The following is a 23125-nucleotide window of genomic DNA, read 5'->3' on the forward strand; positions in this document are numbered from 1 at the left end:
AGGGAGGTCAATATCCATTTGGACTCCCACTCAGCTCAACACAAGTCCCTTCTCTGGGACCCACTCTCTGTCCTATCCACAAGGTCCAGGAATGGCCCTGGACAGCCATGTTGTCTTTGTACCCCTGCACCTAGCCATAAGAGGGTCATCTGAGCCACCGTGAATCAAGCATATTTCATTTTCTAGAAATTAGGAATTGAGACCGAGAGGGACTCTAGTTGGTCAATTATATTGTTGGAACTGAAACTTGTAAACAGTCAGGCTAGGGTTGGCCACTGCTTGCTATAAAGACTGAGGAGCAGAGAGACAAGCAGGTGGTAAACACTGGTTCCTGAAGTTTCCACTCCCTTCCTGAGACAGCCACATGCCAATCCTCAGGCTGTGCGAGGCAAATGCAATCCATTAAATTCCTGACCTTCTTTGTTTTTGACCAGCGCTGCTCCAGGTATCCCTGCTGTTGCTCTTCCTGGCATAAGGAGAAGGACAGAGCCAGCTGTGTACAGTGACCAACTGCAGCTTTCATGGGTGACACAGCAGTGCAAAGGGGCACCAGGCCTTCCCGAAGACGTTGGCATGTGCCAAAAAGCCAGCAGGTCCCTCGAGAGGTCGCTATAGGACACTGAGCCTGGCTTGCAGTAAGTGATCAGTAACTGTTACTCAGACTTAACATTTCACAGAAACAAATCGAAATGAGTATCTTTACAACCTGTTTTTAGACTATTTCAGCGGTGTGCTTTTTGCGGGTTACTTCTTTATCAGCAGTGGAAACCTTTTTAACTCCTAACATCTTTCCCAGATGCTCAATATATACAACCAATAAAAAGCTGCCCGCCTGGAGCTCCTGCTCTGCTCTGCCTGCATGGCTGGCCCAGGCACCACGGGACAGAGGGCACAGCTGGAAAAGCCCTCCACTCGCCATCACAGAAGCCCACCCGCCTTCCAAGCAGTAACCCATTACTTTAAAAAGTTTTAATCTAGATATTTGGTAATACCAGACGTTTATACAGTGAGCTATGGATTTCAAAGAGGTGGACGCCCACTTGATTATACTGAGAAACACAAGGAATCTTGTCTCAGAGATTCTGGAATCCGACAAAGGAGATGGTCACAGAATAGTGGGAGTCAATGTCCGTGATTTCCAACACTCTCAGAATTATCCTGGAAAGTTCTGCTTGTGTGAGGGAGTTAAGCCTGCCCAGTGGATGAATAACTTAGAGCACAAGTGGAATACTAAATTGTTCTGTCCCCCATGCACTAAGCAGAAGGTGAGCAAGAGGGCTCCAGGTTAACCCAGAGCCCCGCAAGAGGGAGGGATTCACACAAATCATTTCCTTATAAATTGGCTCCATCTAATTTCCTTGATGAGATGAAAAGGGAGAAAATACCAAAAATTGCGTGGGGAATCTAGGTACACTGAAGGGCCCTCCACACGGCCTTGGCTCTGGCAGCTTCCCTTTGCGACAACTCCCCGCTTCTCACGATGAAATAACAGCAAATAGTCATTAGCACAAGACTCGAATGGAAGAGGTCAGTAGCCCTTTTAGGAATTTCTGAAGAGTGTCAAATAATAACTTTATTTTCTGAGCTGAATGTGCCACCTCCTAATTCTGGGCTGAGAATGGACTCAAAAGAAAGGGTGAGAGGGGTTTAGACAGTTCCCCCCCCCCCCCGCCCCCCGCACCCCATCCCATGGGAAAAGCAAACTGTGGGGTTTTCACTGGGATGTTTCCAACTTCCCTCACAAGAAGAAAGGGTTCACTTGGAGACCAGCAGGCCGGGGCCAGGATGACCCACCACGGCAAAGGTTACAAGGTAGGTGGCCCTGGAGCCCCCACATGTACTTGGCTGAGGGTAGCTGAAAGCCACCATAGGTCCAACAGTCCAGCATTGCCTTTAAGGCAGGTGCAGATTCAACAGCGGACAACAGACAAGGGCCCTTCCGACCTCAGACAATTATGCTGCCAACTGGCAAGGTCCCTGAGACAGGCAGTTGGACAGCCAGGAAGCGGAGCTCTCCTATGAAGGCTGCTCTAGGTCAAGGCAGGGGTCACAGAGCTGAAGGTAATGAAATCACCTCAGCTGTCAGCACGCGGCGTGGGGCCTGTTTAACAAACACCACAGCTGCTCTGGAATGGAGCGCCCGACTGTCAAAAGGCTCCAGATTCATCAGGATAGCTGTGCTATCAGAATCCCGTAGAGAAATTTTCAAGAATGTTTCTGCTCCTCACGTTTAGAACTTGTCTCCACTGCTCATAACTTAAACGTGCACTCAGGGAGCCCATGGCCACCAAAAGCCAATGAGGCATGCAATTACAGGCCATCTGAGCCCCATTCTCCAGGGAACTGAGGCCTTGGTTTCCTATCTTTTACTCCCCCATGGTGAGAGAGGAGGTAGCCTGCCCTCTGATTAGGCTGGCCTTACACACCCAAAAATGCATACTTAGGATACATCTGGACTCCTCTCCCTTTCTATGCTGTGTTTTCCTTTTTTGTTTTACTAAGACACAGAGTCCTTAAAATGTTCATAAGTAAAATGAAGATCTGTAGTTCAGGGCCTACCCAGCATCCATTCCCCATTTGGGGAAAGAGCACCCTAATTCTCCTCTGGGGAATCTTACTCCCACCACCACCCTCACACTATATGGTTTGAGTGGGATGAATCAAATCATTAAACCCACTCTAGTATAGCCTCGTCTCGTGGCCAAAGTTAGTGATTCAAAGATGGCACAATTCGATGTGAGCCAATGAGAACATGCCTCGAGTTTTTGCTAAAAATATTGGGCAGGGGACGCCCTTCCAAGAGGGGATTGTAGAGTTGGTAGCATAAAAATAGGAGCAACAGGTAGCAATTTTGCCCTAAATGGGGAGAGGTTGCCTCAGAATGAAGCCAACAGAGAGGAAAGCCAATATTAAAGAGTAAAGATATAAATCAGACCTCTGATGACACAGACGGAACCTCTGGAATCAGTCCTACCTGAAGGCTAGCCCTCTGTTTTTCAAATATGTCAGCCAATAATTTTCTTTAATTTGCTTAAGCCAGTTTGAGTTGAGGTTGTATCACTTGCAGCCAATATGTCTTAACACAATATACCCTGACCCAGCAATCCCATGACCAAGAATCTCTTTTAACACCTAAAAAATGAAAAAACACTTTATATACAGAAGGTTCATAGTAGGTTTATGCCATTTATAATAACGACACACTGGATGCAATGTAAATATCCAGCAGTAGGATGATGAGTAAAGTACGGTCCGTTAAAAAAACAAGCTAGATGTAGCTATTTAAAAGTATTTACAAAGAGTGCTGTTGGTTAATGCTTATATTAGCATATTAGTCAGAATAATGATATTGATAATAAACGTAAGTGGCATGTTTCATGCCATCAGTCCTGGGTGTCATGGGAAAGGATGGGTCTGGGTCAGGAGGCATTCTGGCTGCTATAGGCGCAAACTTAGTGGGGAGGTCAGACGAGGCTTCACTGAAGAGGTGACATTTGAGCAAAGCCTTAGAGGAGAAGAGGGAGTAAGCCATGCAGTCACCCAGAGGAAGAACCTTAGTGCAAAGGTCTTAAGGAGGAACGCCTGGCATGGGAGAGGCCATTTTGTCTGAAGCAAAAGGGAACAAGAGGAAAGTTACGTGAGATAATAGATTTATTGTTTGAACAAAAAATTAGGTAGAAATGGGCAAGATATAGGACGATGTATGTGATATAACTAGCTTTACAGAACAACTATGTTTAAAAAATGCACCGAAGGGCCAGCCCCACTGGCCCAGTGGTTAAGTTCAGTGCACTCCACTTCAGTGACCCAGGTTCAATTCCTGGGCACAGACCTACACCACTCTGTTAGTGGCCATGCTGTGCTAGCAGCCCATACACTAAAAAACAGAGGAAGTTTGGCATAGATGTTAGCTCAGGGCAAATCTTCCTCAGCAAAAAAAAAAAAAGAGGAGGCGGCCAGGCCTGTGAACTAGTGGTTAAGTTTGGCACGTTCCACTTTGAAGGCCCAGGTTGGGTTCATGGATGCAGATCTACACTAGTCGCCAGCAGGCATTCTGTGGCAGTGACCCACAAACAAAATAAAGGAAGACTGGCACAGATGTTAGCTCAGGGTAAATCTTCCTCAGCAAAAAGAAATTCAATGACGATATAGTCTACACAGAAATCAAAATATAATGATATACACCTGGAATTTATCTGTTATAAACCAATGTTACTTCAATTTAAATAAATAAATAAATGCATTGAAAACTACTAGAAAAAAAAATCCCTCAAACGGTAACAGTGGTTAATCTTTGGTGGGTGGGAATATTTGAGTGGATTTCTTTCCTTTCTACTTTTTTGTATTTTCCACATTTTCTACAACCATGACATATGACCATTCAAATCAGAAAAAGAAATCTATTTTATTTGAAGGAAAGAATTACCCCACTCATAATAATATGGTCAAAGATCTAAAACAGAACAGCAGAAAGCAGATGTATCATGCACACCTGGGAGGAGGCTGCACCGTGAGCTCATGAACGCTGCTGGCTAACAGGAAAGCAACCTACCACATGCGTCGTTATTACATCTGAGTGTCTGCAATCCATCTCTCTAGGCCAGATTACCCACACGAGCAGGTTGCTAATGCCCCAAGGAGTTCACAGGAGCACAGCAGAGGCCAGGGGAGCCAGGGTGTGAAACATAAGCAGAATGTCACTCCCTGGGTAAGGGACCTCCTGCCTCTCAGGTTTTTGCTTGTCCTACACTCTACTGTCATTTACGTGTCAAGGGCATAATAACAGCTAAACTCCCAGAAGCACGCATACAACAGAAGTCTTAAATAAATATTTGTGCATGTCTGGTTAAAGACCAGACCTTCTTTAACTAAGTCACACTCAGGCCAGAAAGCATGTCAGCTGGAAACTCAAATTCAAACAGAAAGACAGCTGGAAAATGGAGCGGACCCGGGCAATCCATTGTGAGAGCAAAGCCAAATGCAAATCACGCAGCTGAATAAGCAGCAGGCTTTGAGGGAGGACTGTGGAGGTTCAGACAAAGGGCCCTGGAAAGGCAAAGAGAGGTGAGAACGCCAGCAAGCCAACTGAGGGTCAAGGCCGAGAGCCCCTCAACAACGTTAAACAAACAATGCCATTTCAACTGCAGGCCAGCTTTACAGCAACAGTGCAGACACATCTGTCATTCTCTCCAAAGTCAGGCAATAATGATCTTGAGCCTTAGCACTCTCCAGCGATACCCTAGGCCCCATAACACCTCCTGGATGCTAAATTATGTGACCAGTAAAGCTCTCTTAATAAATCAATCCCACTTTAATTATACCACCTCTGTCACTCAGACGCCTGGCAACAACCTCACCCGCAGCCACGTAACTACCCCAACCTGAGAACCCATCTTGCCATCGTCCACCTTCATCATGCTTGCTGCAACCTAGGCAGCAGAAGACGTGGAGCTGAGAGGGGTCAAAACGAACTGACTTGTGTTCTAACTCACTTCATCAGAACCTCCAATAGCTTCCAGAATCTCTCCCACTCAAACGAGATTATAACGTACTGCAAAAATTTGTGATAGGATGTTGAATTCGGTCATCACTGAAGGAAAAGAGAGAAGCAGTTTGAAAAACAGATCAACAAAACTACTGCTTAGCCCTTTAAACGACTCATCCTCAGCTGCAGCACAGCGACGTAACTGTGGTTTATCTGTCTAGACCAGAGTATGCCAATGGGCTCCCTGAGAAGGAAATCCGGAAGCTTTTGTTTGACCTACACAGTATTATTCAAATATCAGAATTGGCTACCAATATTTTTAAATCAAGAGACTTCACAAATTAAAAAAAAAAAGGAACATGCAGATTTTTGGCTTTTCTCAAAAAACTGCATCAAAAGGGGCCTCCAATGTTTCCTACTGTAAGGTCTGGCTGGCAGCAAATTACAAAAAGCCGTACGATGGACCAGGTTCTCAAAGCCTACATCATTCTTTGAGAGCTCTTTGTCTTCCATAGAACCTAAGAACCATTAGTGAGCCCCAGGCAGGCTATGGACGCTGCCCGCCCACCTTCCAGGGCTCTGCCAGTCTGCAGACAGGCAAACCCTTGCCAAGACCTCAGGGATGATCACGAGTCTCTTTCTCATTTTCACATGACCAAGAGGTAGGTGGTTATGTACCAAAAGTGGCCATACAGTCCTTCCCCGGATCCCACACCCACAATAACCAGTGTAACCACAGCAAGAGTGGGCATAAATTATAGAGATTGGAAAATATCGCCCTTGAGCTATGGCTATGGGGGCAAGGAGTGTTTGCAATGAAAGTTGTATTTGCATTCAGATTCATAACAGGGAACAACCTGTTATGGGAAAATGTCTTGCCTGGACTCCCTCCTAACCATCCCCCCTGCTGTACCTCGGCCCCAGCATCCTTGACATGCAGCCAGAATGGTTCTCCCTGTCACACTCCCTGTGAAGGCTGAAGTCCTTACAACACTGAGGCCCCCTGTGCCGACCTCCTCCCCTAACCAGCTGCACCTGCCCACTCCACTCCTGCCCCACAAGCCTCCTCACGGACCCCTCCACAGCGGGGCATGGTCCTGCCAGGCCTGGGCTCTAGCTCATTCCTCTGCCTGCAGCATTCTCACCCCAGGATCCAACCAGCCCACTCTCTCATCTCCTTCAGGTCTCTGGTCAAAGCTCACCTCACAGGCCTGTCTGGGCCACACTATTTAATATTGAAACCTGGCCCAGCCCACATCTTAGCTCCCCCTTACCTTGCTCTACATTTATTTTTCAGAGCACATTTCATTTCCTACCATAACATCCTATTTATCTCTCTATGAGCACTGTGTACCGTCTGCCCCCTCACCCATTAGAAGACAAACACTATGAAGGCAGTAGGCTTCTCTGCTTTGTTCCCTGATGTCTCCCAAGTGCCTAGATCAGTGCCTGAACACATGAAAGCATTCAGATTGACTGACTAACTGAAATAACACCTTTCCCTTAGCTCCAACTTGCAGTGAACAGAAGTCTTCAGGGAGAAAGCAGACAGAACGAAGGGTTCAACATACCGAGAGGCCCAGCCGTGTTAGCAGACAGCCATTCTCCGAGCAAATGGAATGGCAGCCAGCACTCTGTGGGGCATAACAGAGAAACCAGCCTCTACAAGGACCATTCTTTTAAGGAGAACTTGGAGCATCTACAAATGGAAAGACTAAGACTATGGGAAGAGCAAGAAGAGCCTTGGACCCAGACAGTCAGGAGCCAGCACAGAATGGTACATGAGAAAAAAATCAGAATGAGAAGAACCCGAGGAGAGTCTCCACCCTGGACTGGGCACCCTCGCTCTCTCCCTCCAACACCCACTATATTTGTTCTGCTTCATTTAGCATAACATGAAACACACCCAATCCCCATTCCAGAGTGGGAATCAGCACTACTGGAACACAGACAAGACAAGCGCCACTTAAGAGGGAGAAGCCCGGTTTAGACAGGTTCTCAGAGGTCACACACAGAGGAGGCACCAGCCTAGAGACAAAAAGCCAAGAGCCCAGCTTTTCAGGCCCAAATTTCTTCAGCAGCACAGCACACTTTCACTTTGCTTTTTCTACAAACTGGGAATAAAGAGAAGGAAGGGCTGCTTGAAGCCATGATTACCCAACGTTTATGAACGCTATGCACCATCTTCAATGGAGTAAACAACCTACCCTCATTTGTTGCTGTTCATTCTAAAGACCTTACTTGTCAGAACTAATGGTAGGAGAATGGTTCTTGCTGAAAATCAACTGTGCTTTCTTCCTTGCATATAATTTTACTCCTCCCATTGCTGTGGTTCCCCATGATGCCAGCACAGCTCTCAAGAAAGTAGTCTACTGCCTGTGGGCAGCAGGCCCGGCCAAGTCCCTGCCCAAGCCTGGCCAGACATCTTCAGACTACACTCAGCCCCTCTCCTACAATCCACCCTGTCCAGACCAACACTAGCAGCCTGAGCTTGCCAATCACTCTTTCATTCAACAAAAAAATGTTTATTGAGCATCTACCACATGTCCCATACTGTTGCAATGAGCTTGGGATACAGTAGTTTCTTGCCTAATAATTTGATGAAATACGCCTCTTAAAGCCCCAATTATCCATTAATCACAGAACACTGCTACCCTCACCTAGTAAATAAAGCATTCATTGAATAGAAAACAGGGATAGGGGAAAATTCTATAGAACAGAATCCTCACAGTTTGTCTTCCCAAGCCTTCCATTCTGAGCGCAGTTGCTGGGAATTTGAAGCTTGAATGCTCATTCTCAGACCATTATTTCTAACTTGGCTCAGTGTCACTCCTCTGGCACCCAAAGCCCCCTACCCCTACTGCCCTCACCTTTTACCACACAGAAACAATCGTATCTTTTCCCAACCAACATTGTAAAAACCTGAAATAGGGGTTGGTTATGTCGTATTCAACTCTCTATCCCCAGGACCTATGAAAGCGCCAGCACAAAGACGGTGATCAATAAATGTTTCTTGAGCAATAAATGCTTGAGGAATCTCTAAACTCTAACAATAATGCCTAGTTTTTATTTAATATGCAACAATTAATTCATACCAAAACCAAAAGATAATGCCACGGGCAACTAGAGCTAGTAATGCCACGGATGTTGTTGCCCAAGGTTATCCTTGTCAAATCACTAAGATGGCCCTTAGTCTGGCACTGCTGGCACCATACTACACGCCGGACCTCTTTGGTTTAAAGAACTGCAGAACGAACTTTTTGAAAAACAGAACATATTGTGGGGAAGAGGAAAACACTGACTAAGACTTCAAAGACTTGGTTTAAAGAAATGGTGCTGAATAAATATTTACTCATTTGAGCTGAATCAAAGTCATTAGAAGGCCATTAACATTATCACTCAGAGAATAAAAATTAAACATGGTAGAATAAAGGCCTGTTCCCCCCGCTGCCTCCCTACCACTGTCTATAAAACCCACCAAAGCAACAAGAAGCCTGGAAAACTACAAAAAGAACATAATGATCAAAGAAACTAGGAAATGGCCAGCCCCGACCCCATATTATAAAGAATATCTATCAATACATTAAAATTTAGACCATATGGAGAGAAGATGCAGAGGGCTAAAAACATACTTCAATCAAAACTTAAGTAGAGCTCAGAATTTTCCACAGTTACACGGCACGGTCATCAAAAGCCCAAAGAATTATCCCCTATATGCTACAGCAAGTTTGGGAAGGAACTGCAGCATTCGTTCCTGAACCCCCTTCCGAAATTCCACACACTAGAGAGCAAGGGAGGTGAAACCAAAGGAGTCATTGCTCAGATAGCCACTGGTGCTAGAATCAGGTAGTTGGAAAACCAATGGCATTTTCAACAAGAGGAGCAGAGGTTCTACTGTAAGCCATGCAGTTCTCTCTTGCTCATAAGGTAGACTACTGAGATTGGATGTAAAGTGTCCAAAGAAGAGATAATCAAATTAAAGCTATATGCTGCTCCCTTCATGACCCAGCTGTCCATCAGTCCCAATTATCAGAACAGTGAGGTACTGGCAAAATGGCAGATAGAATCAGGAAACCAAAGGGAATTAAGAACTTAATTCAGCAAGATCACCAGACACAGATACCAGTTAGTTCTATAGTAGCCACAAAACAGTAATAAGATGAAATTTTTAAAAGATACTATTTTCAACAGCATAAAAATCAAATACCAAGGAACAAACTAATGAATAGTGTAAGACCTCTACCTAGAAAAATAATAAAACATTACTGAAAGAAATTAAAGAAGACCAAATATATGGAGAGATGTACCATGTTCATGGATTAGAAGACTCAATATTAGCAACGAAAATTCTAGAAGGTTTTTGTGAGAGAATTGATAAGACGATTCTAAAGTTTAAGTGGAAAGAGAAAAGAGTCAAAAATAACCAAGACAATACTGAACAACAAAAAAACTGAAAGACAGTCACTACCAGATATCAAGATTTATTTCAAAGCTACAGAAATTAAGACAGAATAGTACCGGCACAAGGATAAACAAAAAGACCACAGAACAAAAGAAGATGCACACATAAATGGTCACCTGATTTATAACAAAGTTACTCCTGAAGTACACATGGGGTAAGAAAGGTCTTTTCAATACACGGTGCTGGGCATTGACTCTACCTGACATCATACACAAAGAACAATTGCAGACAAGCTGTAGATATAGATATGCAAAGTAACATAGGAGATATCTGAAATATAATATGAGAGAATACTTTCATAATCTTAGTGGGAGGAAAAGATTTCTTAAATGGGACATAAATGCATTGATCACAAAGCGAAAGATCAGTAAATTAAACTACATCAAAATGTCTCATTAAAAGAGCAAAACAGCAAGCCATAGAGTGGGAGAAAATATTTATAATACTTATAACTACCAGCAGATGCATATCCAGAATATATAAAGAAGTCTTACAAATCATTAAGAGAAAAACAATCCATTAGGAAAATGGGCAAAAGACTTAACAGACTCCTCATGAAAGACAATACACAAATAACCCGTAAACATATGAAAATATACTCAACTTCATTAGTAACTAGGGAAAATGCAATTAAAATCACAAAGGGATTCCACTACACAAGAAAAAAGGCTGACCACTTCAAACGTTACCAAGGATGCGGTCCAACTGGAACTCTTAAAAACTGCAGGTGGAAATGTAAATTGGTACAAACACTTCAGATAAGACTATCTGTAAAAGCTAATCATACTCTACAGCCAGCTATTCCACTCCTAGATACATACTCAAAAGATATGGATACTTACGGATCACAAAAGATGCTTAGAAAAATGTTCACGGCAGCAGTGTTCACAATTGTCAAAACTGGAAACAATCCAAATGTTCAACAGCAGAATGGATAAATTGGTGGTGCATTCATCCAATAGGATACTAGACAACAGTGACAGTAAATGAATTATAGCTACTTGCAACTACATGTATGCATCTCAGCAAACAAGGATAAGAGGAAAGGAAGGCAAACACAACAGCATTCATTGGACAGATAATCTATTTATGATTCTGTTTGTATAATGTTCAAAAACAGACAAAACAATGCACAGCGGTAGAATTCAGAATAGTCGTTCCCTCGGGGGCAGGGGGCTTCCCAGCTGAGAAGATGAGTGAGTGTGAGTGGCAATCATGCAGGTGTATTCATTTTGTGAAAATTCAAACTGTATAATTTTGATCTATACACTCTTCTGTATGTCTATTATACTTTAATTCTTAAAAAGACTACTTACAAATCAGTGTTAAAAAAAGTCCAAGAGCCTAAAAGATAAGAAAGGACATGAATAGGCAATTTCAGAAAAAGGATTTAAAATAGCCAATAAACACAAGATGCTAAAATTGAATAAAAGAAAATGAACATCAATTCTATTTCACCTATTAGAATGGCAAAAATAAAAGGATTTTTTAAATGCTGAGTGTTGGCGAGGGTAGGCGGATATAAATCCTCTCATTCAATGTCAGTGGGAAAACCTATTCCAAGGGCAGGTTGGAGACATTTATCAAAATGTAGAATACACATTCTTCGAACCCAGCAGTTCTACTTTGAGAAATATATTCTATACTTGTACTGGCACAGGTGCAGAAAGAATGTATACAAGAATGTTATTACAGATGGGTAACAGCAAAACATTAACCACTTAGGCATCCATTAATAAAGGAGTGATTTAGTAAGGTATTGTACATCCATACTATGAGATGATATCATTAAGCTCTTGAAAAACATAAATTTATAATGCCGAAAAATGTAGTGAACGAATAAAGTAAGATAATTAGCAGTGATTATTAAAGCTTTGTGTGTGTGTGTATGTGTGTGTGTGTGTGTACAGAAATAAGTACTTACATATGCAGATAAAATTTCAGAGAGAAGTTACCCAACAAACTGTGGATGATGATTACCTCAGAAGGGGACTGGGGGTGGGAGATTCAAAGGATGTTCTCTTTCACTGAATATCCTCCTGTATGCTTTGGTTTCTTTTTTTTTAAAATTTTTTGAGGAAGCTTAGCCCTGAGCTAACATCTGCTGCAAATCTTCCTCTTTTTGCTGAGGAAGAGTGGCCCTGAGCTAACATCCATGCCCATCTTCCTCTACTTTATATGTGGGATGCCTGCCACAGTATGGCTTAACAAGTAGTACGTAGGTCTGCACCCGGGATCTGAACCGGCAAACCCCGGGCTGCTGAAGCAGAAGATGCGAACCTAACCTCTGCGACACAGGGCCGGCCCCTATGCTTTGGGTTCTTATTCTGCATTCCTACCTGCACGTGTTTCCAAGGCAGAGATAGAGGTTCATTTGCCACAGCCAAAGAAAGAAGCCTAATCACTTTTGATATGGCCATTGCGAATCAGTTATTACGTAGTTGCCTGCCATCATGAACTTAAACTGAAATCAGCCAAAAAGGCTTGTGCAGACGGAGATTTAAGTTGCTGGCATTTTATACTACCTGGTCCTACTCTCCAGTTATACAGTTAAAAATCAAATAGATCCACTATTTGTCAATACCCACAAAATAAAATTAAAATAAAGAGTCAGAGATTTTCCAAAATTAAAGTCACCAAGACAGAACCATTTTCCATTTGCAACAAAACTTTTCCTTCCTAGTTGGGCATGATGCTAATGGAGAATCAAGAGGAGGAGGAACAAATGCAAATATTCTCAATGCTACAACCGTCCTGGACATTCACTGGCTAGATACAAAGGTCAAAGAACATATTTTACAGTGACTAAAATGGTCAGGTCTCCACTTAGCTTTATCACCTCCTCTATTAGGGGTTGAAAACTTACAAGTTGTCGTTTTTAAAGGTTGCTATCATATCGGAGGGTGTTAACTGCATAACCCTAGCATTCTTATCACTTAAAAAAATAAAACTAGGCCAAACAAGATTTATAATAGAAAGTTAATTTATTCATCATATTTGACTCACTTTACGTGAAAGCTTGGGTTAACTGATGTATTTTGGAGTACCCAGATCTATTACGTTTTGATAAAGTATCACCAGCTTTCAATAACCTTGAGCATGAGTCATTATAGCTTCACAGAGGTAGAAACAAGAAAGGAGGAAAGAAGTCCTTAAGTCTGGTTTCTTCTTTTTTTTTATGCTTTTTTGTTGATGAGGAACACTGGCCCTGAGCTAACATCTGTTGCCAATCTTCCTCTTTTTTTTTTTCTCCCCAACGCCCCAGAACATAGTTGTATATCCTAGTTGTAAGTCTTAAGTCTGGTTTCTAAGTCGACAAACAGATTAGCTATACACGGGCCCGTGAGCGTTCTAAAGTAAGGAGAATACAACAGCAAAGAAAAGACATCATCAGATCCATCATCCAATCGATACAACTTTACAAGAGAAGCCTGGGGATCAGTCACAAGAACAAATATGGAAGATACAACCCATCAAAGTGAAATTATAGAGACTCTATGATGTCACTATGCCAAAGATCCACAGAGCAGCCTGTTACCCTGACACAAACAGCCTGGGCTGAGCTCTGATAGGATTTTATAGATGGAGAGCTGTGTTTTTGACATTTTACATGAACCAGGACATCCTCCCAGTGATATTGAACTATAAATCAAAAACGAATCAGTGTTGATGCTCAAAAAGAAAATAAAAATAAGGAGTCATGGTTTTCTTGATCCTATAACAATAATTCTTCCCTGATAGGACTTGCTTTATTTCCATTCAGTCCTGATAAATAACTCATAGCTAGGCATCAGAACAGTGAATTAATCTTTACCAAACTCTCTGCCATGGTTGGCGCATCTCCCTCAGGGTTTTTGAAAATGAATTCCTTAGACCCTGTAGGTTTAAGCCTTTAGGGAATTACACAGGACTCCCAACCTGCTCATTTTAACCAGAGTGACTTCCTTCTCACCTCTATTAAAAATTAGAGTTCTGCCAAATTTAACTGCAAAATGTAACTAAAAAGAACACCTGAAAAACACATATAAATGGAGACTCCCCATCCACATTAATAAGGATGGCCTTCACACTACATACCATCCCTTGTAGGTAAGACCAGTGTTCCAGCCTCAGTCATGTCCCCAGTCCCTGGCCCAGATCAAGCCCCTAATATAATTATTACCCATCAGAAAAATAAGGCCACATTCTGTTTCCATACTCAGAGACGGTCCTCAAATGTCCATCAACTACACCAACCAAAGGGACTCACAACGTCAACTCCATGGAGGCCATGCAACGTTTTCCTGGGAGCCACATATACTAGACAGTCACTTTCGCTCATTCTGCTTGCTTCCTTCTTCTGCTAAAAGAAATCTTTTCTTTTTGAAGATCTGTTCCTTCCCAGTGGGAGGTAGTTGATACTAAGATGACCCTGCCTTTGGGGACAACTGAAGACCACCACACGAGGAGTGCCGGCCTGAGAATGAAGCTGACACAGAAGAAGGGAAAGAGGTGAGGGGAGAGAAACAGGATTCTGACAACATCCCTTGAGACCAGGGATCCAGCCAATTGCATTCTGTAATAAGTTGTCGTTTATTTTGCTTAAACTAATATGAGGGATTTCTATTGCTTGTAACTGGAACACTCTTGACTGCTACAACATATGCACGTCTCTTTCAATCAGAACACTCAAGGCTAAGACTCACGCTACTCCCCCACTCATGTTGGCTTCACTTCAAAGATAAATTAGGAATGAATTCAGAAGAGGATTTCTTCAAACAATAAGTTCCCCTCACATTATAAATAGCCTCAGTCTTAACAATCCAATTATATCCAATTCAACAATGTGGAAGGACACACCAATATGTAAAACACACAGCTAATTGGATGATGACTGAAATGGTATTGCCTAGTTACTGTCTCACTTTGCATTGACCATTTCTCACTTCTATCTATCTTCTTACAATCAAAAGCACACATTTAATGGCCAGCTAGGCTATGGTTAGACCAAAGAACAAGGGGATTTCGGCGAGCTCACTCCCATTTGCCTCCACCATGACCTTTTCTTACTACCAAGTTAAGGGGGAAAAAAGCCTGAGGTATTAAAATAGTCTTTACTCAGGAAAAAAAAAAATCCAAAGAACTCTACTCACAATATAGATTTTCAGAGGGTTTTAGAGTATCCATGTCAGGGGTCCTCGAGACTACCCCCAGATTCAGTGATTCGCCAGAAGGGCTCACAGGAAGCAGTATGTAGTTATACCCATGGCTAAGACTTATTACAGCAAAAGGATGCGAAGACAAATTAGCAAAGGGAAAAGGTATGTGAAGTCCAGAGGAGACCAGGCATAAGTTTCCAAGAGTCCTCTCCCAGGGAAGTCACAACGGACGTGGTTAATTCCTCTAGCAACAAGTTGTGACAACATGTGCAAAGCGTTGTCTACCAGGGAAGCTCATTAGAGACTCAGCACCCAGGGATTGCATGGGAGGCTGGTCACATAAGTACCTTCTGCCTGGCACATACCAAAATTCCAGGCTCCCAGAAGGCAAGGAGGTGTTGAGCATAAACCACATTGTTTGTACAGACAGTTTGGGGACAGTGAGCCACTCTTATCATTGAAAGAAAGTTACTATCAGTGTAGAGAACCATTTCCTAGCCAAGTTCCCACATGTCACCCAAGGGCCAACCTTGCAAGAGGGCTTTTCTAAGGATAGACAGTGGCACAGCTGCTATGTCAACATTTTCTGCACAGGACCAAAGTGTAATTCTTCACATTAAAGTGAGAACTGAGCCCTGAGACATGAAGTGGCTTGCTCAAAACCATATAGCAAAGCTAGAACTAGCACCCAGGGCTCCAGATTTGCAGAGAGAGGAAGATGCAGTCACCCCACCCTCAGCCTCCAGACACATGCGCACACATCTTCCAAAGAATGTTCGCTTCCAAGCAGCGACTATAAATGAAGGAGATGCAAAGACAGCTCTGATCCTCAACACACAAATTCTCCATGGCAACATTAATTACATCACTTGAAAGTTTCACTGATGGAATAAATATAATTTTTAATATCTTACCACTATCCCTCCTCTTAGAAAAAGATACCTCTCCAACTCAATTAATTATATTTGAAAATACCAAGCTCATTATCACTTTAATTAAAATCATACATTTTCACTTAAAGCTAGGAAAGTCCTTAGAGATGGTCTATCTAGTCCAACATCTTTATTTAAGAGAAAAAGCACTGGGGTCCAGAGACGGAAGCAACTTAGCTGGGTCCCATCATCAATGCGTCTAAAAGCCAGGGCCAGAATCCTACTCTCCTGGCTTTAAGTCACGTGCCCTTCTAGTGCATCTTGCTGTCGCACCAGCCCAGGCTCAGAGCTCATAAGACTGTATGATTATTAGAGACCCTGCAGTGCTTAATGATCTGAAATGAATTCCTCTTCATGACCTGTGCAAGGAAGTCTGTACAGCCCTGCAAAGAGCCAATATTCCTCAAATTAGAGAACCAATAAAAATGATGGCTGCACTAGAGAAGATTTCATATGACATTTAGATGCTATTTGTATGCACCCCTTTTTAAATACTCACAGTTACTCAGAAGCACAACACAATGCTGAATCTGCAAAGATTCAACATGCCCGAGACAGCCATGTCCCACAAACAAAGCCACTGGATTGACCACCAAGGGGCCTTCTGTGCACTGTCTAGCTCCAGAGCAAGCCAATGTCTGTGCAGGTTGAAAGAATGCAAAGGGGCTTATTTACATGGCCAGAGGAATCAGAGATTTCAGGCTTTCCAGCACATGTTATCATTATTATATCACACAAAGAGAGCCACAAAGGCACATGAAGACAGAAAACTAGACATGTCTCTACAGAACAGATGCTCACTGTGTGTAATCCAGCCACTGGAGAAACCCAAATGATGAAAACGTTTCCATACCCTAATGTGTAATATATGTCAAATAAAAAACCTGACAGAAGGGGCTCAGTCTGGAAAGTGACACTCCAGATGTGTCAGAAAAGTGTAAACCCAGTGCTTCCCAAATGGGGGCACTTCTGCCCCGCAGGGGACATTTGGCAATGTCTGGTGGTGATGTTTGTTGTCGCAGCTGGGGAAGGGGAGAGATACTACTACTCGCATCTTTTGAGCAGAGGTGAGGGATGCTGCGATGCACAGGACAGCCCCCCACAACAAAAACTATCTGGTCCAAAGTATCGATAGTGCCGAGGTTGAGAAACCTTGCTCTAAAGAGATCAAGGCCAATTCATAGTTCTGGATAGTCTGCAGACAGATTGATTCCAAGAATTCTATGCTGCTAATGTTAAGTACCGTGCTATATAAAGATAATCAAATTCAAACATTAAAATGGAATTAAAAACATAATTCAATCAACCAGAGGATTCTGGTTGCCATAAATTTTACATAGAGTTTTAGTTTGTTTATTTCAGTGCTTTAAGGCTTGGGTCCTTTCATTCTGCAAAATTTCAAATGCCTTTCGGCTGGAATTCGGTCATTACCTTAGGACACCAGTTGCAGCTCGGCCTCCATTATTAGAGCCCAGGAAGTGAAGGACCCTCAGGTGAACTTGGAGAGGGACCCACAGGCAGAGCTTGCCGGGCAGCCATCATCTGTTATGTGGCCTGCGTGCCAGAGCCTCCGGCTACTACCCAGCAGTTTGTATTTTTAATTACGTTTCTAAGGGTTTAGAGTAAAATTTTCTAAACTACTATGAAAACACTGATAAATCAAGACAGCAATTAGGAGTGAGAAATAAAACCCGTATTACCAAACAGTAAAGCAGCAGCAGGTCCTGGTAACTTAGGAGACAGAGTAGGTGGACACAATAAAAACAAGTAAGATCTGCATATTGTGTGTTTATAGAAAACGATGGCCAAGCATTGAGGGAGTAAAACAGAGCCAGGGCACAGACTCCACCACAGAACTAGGAAGGTGTGCCCAAAATTATTTGGCACTCGTCAAAGTCTTTCGGTATTAGTCAAATTTTCACCAAGAAAACACCGATTTGGATGAAGAAATTATCTGAAGACCAAATTGGGGGGGTGGTGCAGGTAAACTCATTAACAGGAATCTTTGTGCTTGCAGGTTTCCCAGCTGCAAGACGGGAACAGATTGCGTGACAGCTCAGCTTGATGCAAAGCCCGGCATACAGCTGTGCAGGCTGTTCACTGCCCAAGGGCTTCCTGCAGAGGGTCCAGTGAGGCCTGAAACCCAGGCCAGCAGGCTACCCAAGCTGAGCGCCCTGGCCTGGGGCTGCATCCACACTCAGGAGAGAGGGCCTTTTGTAATATGTTCAAAGGTGCCCCGCGGCCTTTAGACCACTGGGGAGAGAAAGAGACAGGAACCATTTGCCAAGCAAGGCCAGTCCAGACACGTGGGGCTCCAGGGAGGAAGAGGGTAGTACAGGGGTCCTGAGCACGCAGAATGGGAGGTCAGATGGAGGGGAGGGAAGGGGAGAGTTGTGACCTCCTTGGCCCTTGGATTTTTCTCCAGCATAGCTTGAGGGGGAAGAATCAGGAGGAAGGAAATGATCATAAAGCACAAGTACTAATAGCTGGGGATCACTTTATAAAGATGCTTGGCCTTGATTTTTCATCTACAAAATAGGACCTGGTTAAGCATTCTGGAAACAAATCCATCTAAACCATGGTCAGACCTCCCCCGCCCCAGCCCCCTACTCCCCACCATTCCCGCCTCTGTTCATCCAGGAGCCAAGGCTGAGAAGTGCCCCCTCTGTTGTCAGACAATTCCCTGGGGGATGCTCACACACCTGCCTTATTTCAGCTCCGCACAGCCTCATTGAGGGCCTGCACGTGTGCAGGGTTGCAGGCACAGACGTGAATAGAACCAGTTTGGTGGGGGAGACACACACACAGGCAGCGTTCTCGGGACTGTTCCTAGCTCCACGCCATCCCTCTGTGTCACATTCCCATGAGACAGGTCTCGTCACAGGGAGCCACTGCCCAGCCCCTAGGGAAGGCAGAACAAATTCCCTGCAGCAGTGCAGTGCACCCAGTTTGGCTGGGAGAGAACACAAGATTTTATGGAGGAGCCTACTTCTACTCAAGTGAGGCAGGATTTCGACAGGTGAACGGGAGAGAACATCCAACACCAACACAGGCATGTTTTGGGGAGACAGGCCTCCATGCAGTACTGACCCCCAGGACAGTCACTGGGCTTATGGAGGGCTGTGGGACTTGTTCACAAAGAGGAAAGCCCAGGGATATAGAGGGGAGTTCTCCATGGAAAGAAGGATGAGGAAGGACCTTGGGGGAGGCCCATGCTTAAGAGGTGGGCAAAGATGCTAGAGTCAGTGAGAAAACAAAGGATGCTGAGGAGCAGAGAAATGAGGGCTGGAAGGTTTAGTGGTCGAGGTTTTCAGGGGCAGTGGGCCATCAACAGTGCCCACAGGTGGATAAGCCCCTGAGGAAACGGCAATTGACTGGTCAGCTGAAAGGGGGTGGGGGTAAGGGACACCAAGGAAGAATAGAGGGGATATGAGGATTTTGAAAACTCCTGGCCATCGTAAGGAGAAAGTCACTATGAAACGTTAGGTAGGAGATTATGACCTGTCTGTGAAATTCTACAGAGTGGTCTCAGTCATCGGAGAGTCTGTTCCCTTATATTTCTCACTGAGCCCTAACTTAGGAAACCAAAAGTGCCAATAGGGCCGTTAGTAGTCATGTTTTCAGGAAAGCTGCATCCCCACTTATGAGGGCTTGATTCCAGATGAGCCTAATTTTAGCTTGCAAAGTAAGCTCTCCCAATAGAAAAGGCCACCCATTAAGCAGCAGTAAGAATTTTAACCTGGAACAAACGGCCCAGCAAGACTCCTTACCAATCAGGCTGAATGCCTCTCAGAGGCCGAGGTTTTCTTTGTAGGAGAGAAAGGTCTCTCACACAAACCAGCAGGAAGGGCAGATAATGGCCTAGCCTCTCCGAGCCTCTCTGCTTACAAAGCAGAGGGTTTAGGGCCAGCAGGGGACAACCTTTCTCAAAATCTAATATCTCTGCAAACATTTCAAGTCCCAAAGACAAAGGGCACACTTTGCACTTCCACACAGGCCCAGCTCCACTCTTCCATGCACGCAGTTTCCTTCCTTTCCCTGCCATAAATGCTGTCCGAGGATGGGAGCTGGGGATAACGCTTTAAAATCTCCTAAATCAAAGGAGCATTAAACAAGGATACTAATATTTACTCCCTGCTGAGATGCTGCATGGCTAACTCTTTCTAAACCTTATAAATACCTTTATCGGTGCACCGTCACAATCCATCCAAACTACCGTTTGCTCGTTCTGGCTTCTCTGGCCTGGAAGCTTCCCAAGGGCCACAACTGCCATATTCCCTTTCATAAACCCCTCCTCAACCTCACTACAGAGCTAGGCAAAGAGGTCGACACAAAACAGGTACCCAAGAGATATTTCCTGAACTTAATGAAGACCACTGCCATTTTTTTGAGCATTTTAGATAGACATATATATGTCATATGCATACCCACATATCTACACCACACATTACAATACACCACACACGCTCACACAGAAAGATTGGTATGGCATGCACTCTAATTCAACTCCTCTGGAGAGCCAAAATCTGCCTCCTTTCTCTATGGGAGTCACATCATTTCTCTTCTGGATGGTCCTTCCTTCCCTCAAGAATCCCCTCTATCAGCCAAGGTCCCAGCAGAGAACAAAAGTTGCCCTAGATGGCACAAATGGAGAGATTTTACCTTGCAGGGTTAAGGGAGCAAAAGTGGGACGCATAGTAGTCAGAAACCGGTTCTACTCCTAGGGCTGGAGTGACAAGGGGAGGAGACAGTGTCCCCAGAGCCAGCAGGAGCTGGAGCCCTGCAAGAGGTACAGCCCCAGAAAGCAGTTACTGCGCAGCTGCTCTGCCGGAGGCTCAGAGCCAGCACAGAGGAGCAGGGAAGTGTCCTGACCTCTCTCCCCCGCCCCTGCCATCTTCTGCAGGTGGCATCCGGATCCTCAGACCACAACCACATCAGCTGGGAGGGTTTTCCCCAGCTCTCCCCCACCTGCTACTGTGAGCCTGGGTGCCCACAAGATAGTTACTTCTATCCTAAATAAGGGGAAATTATGGCTGAACGACTCTTTTAACCCTTCAATTTTCCTACTTTTGATAGTTATATTAACTTCATAATTTAAAAATACGAGGAGAAATGATAGTTTTTAGATGAGATATGCAGTATTCTCATAGGCTTCCATTAAAAGTCTTAATCACAGAATTTGGCTAGAAAAGTCCACATACAGATTCTGCTCACACATGTTCTGGATTTGCCCATTTCAAAACAATTCCCCTCAACTAAGTAAACCAGAGAACCCAGACAGACCCAACTAAGGGAAGAGCAGAACATTCTGGTTATATTAATGCCTCCACTACACTGGTGTAGCCTTTCTAGAACCAGAAATGTAACGGGTGACATTCATGCCAGACAATTATATTTCCATCTTGCTGCACACGTGAATAATGAAGCGTTTACCATTGTGGTTAGATTTTGCATGTGTAATGTTGCGTGCAGCCATTTGGAGAAGATTAATTTGATAAGCAATTGTAAAAGGCATCAGAAAACATTTCTCCATGGTACAGTTAATATGAAAAATACTGTACACGTCCAAAATAATGCTAATATGCAGCTGTCATGACTCTCCTTTCGTCTTGTCACAGCAATCTGATATACAGCCTAGACACAATTATTCTCATCATATAAAACCTCATGGCTAAGTGGATATATAAATAACGGGGTGTGTGTGTGTGTGTGTGTGTGTGTGTGTACGTACACGCAAGCGCACATGCTTGACTGCACACATATGCATACAAAGCAACAATTTTTCTGTAGCTCAGCCAAGTGGAGGCTGACTATGGTCTCAGGAAAGAGGGAGGTAAAACGACACTGCTCTATTCCCCAACAATTTAGCTGACTATATTCCCTCCATGCCCAAATTCCCCACCACAGAGACACAAACCTCTTTCCTGGACTCATCCAGTATTTAGAGACAATCACAAAGGAAATAGGATAGTTCAATTATTCCTACAGGAGATCAAAAGAAGGAGCCGAAGTTTCCAGCAGGTACAGCACTTAAAAGAAGTCTAAAACAGCAGAATGGCATCAAGCCCTCCTGGACCAGGAGGGAGAGTCTGGTCCATCACGTGCCACCCCACTTTTCTACAGCAGCCCCAGCTGCCTGGACTAGCTTGCCCACAGCACCCAGCTTGACTCAAGTCCATCCCAGGAAGCACTACTCTATCTACAAAGGGCCACTATTCCCATAAGAACTTCCAATACAACGACTACTGGTCAATTTTCTAGTTTATCAAAACTTATGCAGTATGGACATAGAATTCTTTTTCAAAACTCCATTTCACTTTTCTCACACTACAAAATAAAATGGATTTAAAACCATACCACCAGAATCCTATTCACCTACAAGTAGGACTCTGATGCTATAATTGACTCTGGTAATTTTTCGGGATGATTCCTTCATGATATTTTCTTTTTAAATATTGAAATGTCTGATGCCTTTTGAAATTCACTATTTTTAAGTAAATTTGAAGTTTCTTCCACTAAGTACTTTTTGAGGGTTTAAAAAAACAGACAGCCACTGAATTACAAAGTTCTAGATTCATCCGAGTTCTGAATGCTCCTGCTATCATCACCTGAATCACATTCAACCCTTTTTTTCCTAACTACCCCCTTACAAGGCAGCTAATGGGGAAGGGCAAATGCTCCTTTTGGGGCCGTCTAGTCAAGTTTGCAGCATGAGGCCTTGGGACAGACACACCTGGACTAGAATCCAGTCACGACCTTACATCAGCCCTAAGGAGGGACAAATAGTTTAATGTTTCTAAACCTCAGTTTTCTCATCTGAAAAGTGGGACACTAAATCTCAAAGTTGTGAAAATTAGAAGGCATATATGTAAAATATCATTCATGTAGTAAAACAATTTATTCCTTACTGCATGAATATTCCTTGCTAATTTCTTTAGCAAGTATTTCTGGCCAAAATAAAACCTAGTTCTTGGCCCTTGTTTAATGGTAATGATTTCTTTTCTTATACATGACATGAAAGATCTCACATGATGCCAAACTGAGAAATCTAGTCTGAAAAAAACAAAATAATATGACAAGAAACAAAAAGTACCCATGTCTCACAGAT

General features: G+C 43.6%; 1 protein-coding gene across 1 annotated transcript in view; it reads right to left on the minus strand.

The window, feature by feature from the left end:
• TMEM163 (transmembrane protein 163) overlaps positions 1-23125 on the minus strand; it is a 234244-nt gene that overhangs the window by 87394 nt on the left and 123725 nt on the right. The window lies entirely within an intron of this gene.

This window comes from Equus caballus, chromosome 18, assembly GCF_041296265.1.
Source record: "Equus caballus isolate H_3958 breed thoroughbred chromosome 18, TB-T2T, whole genome shotgun sequence".
Classification (NCBI taxonomy): domain Eukaryota; kingdom Metazoa; phylum Chordata; class Mammalia; order Perissodactyla; family Equidae; genus Equus; species Equus caballus.